The sequence below is a fragment of the Cryptomeria japonica genome, chromosome 4 (genome assembly GCF_030272615.1).
Source record: "Cryptomeria japonica chromosome 4, Sugi_1.0, whole genome shotgun sequence".
In the NCBI taxonomy this organism is placed as follows: domain Eukaryota; kingdom Viridiplantae; phylum Streptophyta; class Pinopsida; order Cupressales; family Cupressaceae; genus Cryptomeria; species Cryptomeria japonica.
In genome coordinates this window covers 756,871,937-756,878,566 of record NC_081408.1, presented here as the reverse complement: position 1 = coordinate 756,878,566, position 6,630 = coordinate 756,871,937, and positions in this window count along the sequence as shown.

Here is a 6,630-nt window from a genome sequence, read left to right as displayed (position 1 = left end):
ACAAAACAAAAATCGAAAAGGGGTAAAAAATGATTACTTACCGGTGGTCCATACGTGGCGGGCCTCCGATACCTTCGAACGTGCTCAAATCGATGAGAAGCAAACGAAATCGACATTTTGTCTTTTCTCCAAGTGTCACTTTCTCCAAAGTCAGCAAGCACAAATGAGACAAAATAACTCACTTTTTCCCTTTTATAGGGTAAATGAAAATTAGGGTTGCATGGACGAACACGCAAATTGCTCGTGGTCTCATATCAAACCCTCACAAACATCATTATCGGAAGATGAATCAACTTCTTGCATTCAACACAGACAAAAAATTACAATGCAATCAAAACACATCAAATTTTCAAAAATTTGATTCATCTCCCGAGGGGGCATTATCAACATCATTTATCAAATCTGGGGCATGACATGAACATCTTGACAAGATATCACACTGATCACAACCAAATCATGATGATACATCAACAACAAAAGGATCCATTTGGGATCTTTCAGTGGTATCAGAGCCTAATCCTGCCAGCCTGTGGGGTGGTAATTGCATTCACTTGGTGTGATTGGATTTGGTTTTCAGTTGGACATAAAAAGAATCATCATGACAGGGTTATGTAAAAATAAACAAGCAGGGAGGGAATTTGATCAAACACCTTCAAAGAGTTCAAGACACACTAGAGGTACAACTACATCTAAAAGTACAAGGAGGCCCCCTGTTAAAACATTCAATGATATAGTCATAAGAAACTATCATGGGTATTGCTCCCTTCCAAAAAAGCTATAGGATATGCTTACCTTCAACCAATTTATGGGTATTCCAGATGAAGCTGAAGATGCTATGAATTCATATCAACTGCAAATAAAAAGAGAAGAACCGATTGACACATCCATAAATGAGGTTTGTAAAAATCTCTAAGAGGAATTTGATGAACATGCTACAAGGGATGAAGTGGTACTTATGAATGTTGAAAACATGTCACAAAGGTATGGCAACCATTCTGATTTTTATAACAACAGTCCTTCATATGAACACGATGGTGATTCAAAGGTCATGACACATTAGGAGGAAGTTGTAGGAGGGATTCCTACAATTGGCACACAATATATGAGTGTTAAACAAGAAGGATGCAAGGGGAAAATAAGTCGTAGCAGCCCTAACTTTTATGACAGGAGTCTTACTACTAAGCATAATCAAGATTTCGATGCTTTGGTGCATGAGGATGATGGTTGTGAGGGGTCATCTTAGGCAAATAGTCACTGTTTGGGTGGATATTGAAGATGCATGTCATAATGAGTCTGATTTTTCAAATCAGACCTTAGAAGATGGGAACAAAACAAAAAATGTGCCTAATGGTGATGGTTCCGAGGAGAGTTTGATGGATGTGTGTGAGTCTATCTTGATAGGGGAGGTGTATGTTGAACTTGGCAAATCAGCAGCCTCTAGCATGTCATTCGAGCCACCCCACGAGGTTCATAACAAAAGTGATATAACTTCTCTTCCTCAAGATATGGCAGCCTTTGGTCAAGAAGAGAATAATGATTTGCATTCTAAACTTGAAGGTACAAATGGTGCAATCATGGCTTATGATAATGTGAATAATACAATCCATCATAAATCAGATTTTGTGCATTTTGGGATAGTTGATATAGAGCAATCTCAGAGGATGAATGAAGGATGGTTGGCAAGAGCCAAGCAAGCCAAGTTGATAGCTCATCAGGCCAAGCTTCAACTTCAGCACATTCATGATACTCATCACCATATTGGTAAGGAGGAACAAGAGCTATCTAATTCTAATTTTCAGCTGATATTGGTTATTTTTTACATGGTGGTGATGGAATTGATAATGAGGCTCATAGTGGACCAACCACTAATGAGTTATCCTTGATTGGCATTGAAGGTGTTCCCAATGCACCTTTGATTTTGTTACCTCTTTCATATGATAAGGCAACATTGTACTTATTGATTGGTGACTCAATTTTCTTAGATTTGATAGTCGGCTATGAAGATCAGCATGTAAGGGACTTCATTTGTTACATGACTCAACAAAACATTTACTTAGCAACCTTTAATGAAGGCACATTAATTTGTGGAAATATAGGTAAAGTTACAACAATTGTTTGGAGGTCTTGGAAAAGTATTCAACACACTTTACTTGTTGGAAATTGGTTCATTTATAGATTCATATATGCATTGATGGTTGGTAGTACTTGTGGCTTCAATTGGAGTGAAGTTCTTAGCTGGTTAGATGATGTTCAGGTTCACAACAGCAGTATAATGAGTATTGACATGTGTGGTATATTTCTTCAGTGGATCCATGATGAGTTGTTTCACTTTGGGTATACAAATGTTTATATCAGAGTAGCGCAGCAGTTGGGTGAAGTAACGTTTATCAGATTGATATGGGATCCAGTGAATTGGTTCTCAGCATGTAGGTGCAGATTGCTTGAGGGCAAGCAATCTTCGGGAAGGGAAGATTGTAATGTCCCCTTTTCTAGGTGACATGAGATGAGCAGGGGTTGACCTACCATTCGAGTTCCCGTAGGTCAACGACATGGTTAGGGGACTCATTCTGAGGGTCCTGGAGCTTTGCAAGGGCTCTGTGAGCTGTTTTGGACCTTCAGACAAGGTCTCCTATTTTTTAGGGAGAACTGACAGTTGACTGAATGACCACCTGGGGGACCAAGGAGCAGAGCAGGATCCTTTTGAGCAGTTACAAGTGTTTGGAGAGAGGTTCCTACTTTTTAGGGAGATTCCCTACATTTTAGGAGGTTGTGGTAGTTTCCATATTTGAGGTTCCATGGGACCATACCATGATTTTAGTTTCAGGAAGATTGGCTGTGTTTCCTAGTTTCTAAGAGCGTCCCTAGATTTTAGGGATGGGACTGCCAATTGGCCCATCTTGTCCAGCATCAGTCATAGACAGGTGACAAAGTCACATTCATGTTTGGTTGGTTATTTTGGGCTATTATTGGATCTATGGAAATATTTTAATATATTTAAATATTTCCTAAGTTAGTGTTTAAATAAATTAAAATAAGGCTATGTATATAGCCATTTCAGAGTAATAAGGGGTTTTTGGCTTCATCTGGTTTGATATGCCTATGTGTTATAGCTCGTTGGAAAGATCTTGAACTTTGCTACATGATTCTCACCTCCCGAAGTCTTTTTGGATGCTTGAAGATATTTATTCGCAATAAAGTGATATTTTTCTATAGTTTGACACCATAATTGGGAAAGTGTCACTTTAATTATAAAGCGCAAGCTTTATTATTCTTTAGGGTTCGACTTGCAAAGAGAAAGGAGTTATAAGGAGATGAAAACCTAATTGACAACATCTTTGATCATTTTGAAACTTGTGAATTTGGGAATTGCTCTGGAAGAGTGATTTTGGTCTGGGACGCAAACCCCAAGTCTGAGCTTGCTGGGACGTAGCCCTCAGCAGGAGTTGACAGTGGATTTATCCAGGATTGCACAGAGATTGTTAGGGGTAGAAGACGCATCTTCTTGGCCTAAAGATTCAGTGTGCATATTGGGGGTTTCAACAGGGCGGCTGGTCTATTTCAGCTGGCACGTGATTTGCAGCAGCTTCCACACCTCCTTTGCAACCACACCTCGTTTGTATGTTGGCTTGAAGGGTTGTATTCAACTTATTTGGTCTTCCTTGTTCGTTGCCAATAATATTCCTCCATCTGACATCAATCCAGATTGAGAACAACTCCAAATAAATGTATGGATTCTTGTTGAATACAAAACTAGGTTATTTGCTTGGTATGATTTGTAGTATTTTTAGACTACTTAAGTGTTCTTACATATGAACATTATTTAATGTTTATTTCACAGTTGTTGCTATTTCTTAATTACTTTACTTATAACATCAAAACCCAAAAAGAAACAATCCCTTTCTGCAACTTCTGTCTATTCTATAAGATCACTGGAAAATTACAAAAATATAGTACGTTTAATTAAGAATTTACAACAACAACAACAAAAGGATCCACTTGGGATCTTTCAGTGGTATCAGAGCATAATCCTGCCAGCCTGTGGGGTGGTAATTGCATTCACTTGGTGTGATTGGATTTGGTTTTCAGTTGGACATAAAAAGAATCATCATGACAGGGTTATGTAAAAATAAACAAGCAGGGAGGGAATTTGATCAAACACCTTCAAAGAGTTCAAGACACACTAGAGGTACAACTACATCTAAAAGTAAAAGGAGGCTCCCTGTTAAAACATTCAATGATACAGTCATAAGCAACTACCATGGGTATTGCTCCCTTCCAAAAAAGCTATAGGATATGCTTACCTTCACCAAATTTATGGGTATTCCAGATAAAGCTGAAGATGCTATGAATTCATATCAGCTGCAAATAAAAAGAGAAGAACCGATTGACACATCCATAAACGAGGTTTGTAAAAATCTCTATGAGGAATTTGATGAACATGCTACAAGGGATGAAGTGGTACCTATGAATGTTGAAAACATGTCATAAAGGTATGGCAACCATTCTGATTTTTATAACAACAGTCCTTCATATGAACACAATGACGATTCAAAGGTCATGGCACATGAGGAGGAAGTTGTAGGAGGGATTCCTACAGTTGGCATGCAATATATGAGTGTTAAACAAGAGGGATGCAAGGGGAAAACAAGCCATAACAGCCCTGACTTTTATGACAACAGTCTTGCTACTGAGCATAATCAAGATTTTGATGCTTTGGTGCATGAGCATGATGGTTGTGAGGGGTCATCTCATGCAAACACTCATTGTTTGGGTGTTACTGATGCTTTTGATATTGAAGATACATGTCATAATGAGTCTGATTTTTCAAATCAGACCTTAGAAGATGGGAACAAAACAAAAAATGTGCCTAATGGTGATGGTTCCGAGGAGAGTTTGATGGATGTGTGTGAGTCTATCTTGATAGGGGAGGTGTATGTTGAACTTGGCAAATCAACAGCCTCTAGCATGTCATTCGAGCCACCCCATGAGGTTCATAACAAAAGTGATATAACTTCTCTTCCTCAAGATATGGCAGCCTTTGGTCGAGAAGAGAATAATGATTTGCATTCTAGACTTGAAGGTACACATGGTGCAATCATGGCTTATGATAATGTGAATAATACAATCCATCATAAGTTAGATTTTGTACATTTTGGGATAGCTGATATAGAGAAATCTCAGAGGATGAATGAAGGATGGTTGGCAAGAGCCAAGCAAGCCAAGTTGATAGCTCATCAGGCCAAGCTTCAACTTCAGCACATTCGTGATACTCATCACCATATTGGTAAGGAGGAACACAAGCTATAGATAATTATGATTTTTCAGCTGATATTGGTTATTTTTTACATGGTGGTGATGGCATTGATAATGAGGCTCATAGTGGACCGACCACTAATGAGTTATCCTTTATTGGCATAGAAGGTGTTCCCAATGCAACTTTCATTTTGTCACCTCTTTCATATGATAAGGCAACGTTGTACTTATTGATTGGTGACTCAATTTTCTTAGATTTGACAGCCGGCTATGAAGATCAGCATGTAAGGGACTTCATTTGTTACATGACTCAACAAAACATTTACTTAGCAACCTTTAATGAAGGCACATTAATTTGTGGAAATATAGGTAAAGTTAAAATAACTGTTTGGAGGTCTTGGAAAAGTATTCAACACACTTTACTTGTTGGAAATTGGCTCATTGATGGTTGGTAGTACTTGTGGCTTCAATTGGAGTGAAGTTATTAGCTGGTTATATGATGTTCAGGTTCACAACAACAGTATAATGAGTATTGACATGATGGATGGATATGACAGTGCAAAGATTTGGGATCCTGGTATTGACATGTGTGGTGTATTTCTTCAGTGGATCCATGATGAGTTGTTTCACTTTGGGTATAAAAATGTTTATATCAGAGTAGTGCAGCGATTGGGTGAAGCAACGTTTATCAGATTGATATGGGATCCAATGAATTGGTTTTCAGCGTGCAGGTGCAGATTGCTTGAGGGCAAGCAATCTTCGGGAAGGGAAGATTGTAATGTCGCCTTTTCTAGGTGACATGAGATGAGCAGGGGTTGACCTACCATTCGAGTTCCCGTAGGTCAATGACATGGTTAGGGGATTCATTCTGAGGGTCACGGAGCTTTGCAGGGGCTCTGTGAGCCGTTTTGGACCTTCAGACGATAGTTCCTACATTTTAGGGAGGTCTCCTATTTTTTAGGGAGAACTGACAGTTGACTAAATGACCACCTGGGGGATCAAGGAGTAGAGCAGGATCCTTTTGAGTAGTTACAGGTGTTTGGAGAGAGGTTCCTACTTTTTAGGAGATTGTGGTAGTTTCTATACTTGAGGTTCCACGGGACCATACCATGGTTTCAATTTCAGGAAGATTGGGTGTGTTTCCTAGTTTCTAGGAGCATCCCTAGATTTTTGGGAGATTTTAGGGATGGGATTGCCAATTGGCCCATCTTGTCCGGCATCAGTCACAGACAGGTGACAAAGTCAGATTCATGTTTGGTTGGTTATTTTGGGCTATTATTGGATCTATGGAAACATTTTAATATATTTAAATATTTCCTAAGTTAGCGATTAAATTAAAACAAGGCTATGTATATAGCCATTTCAGAGTAATAAGGG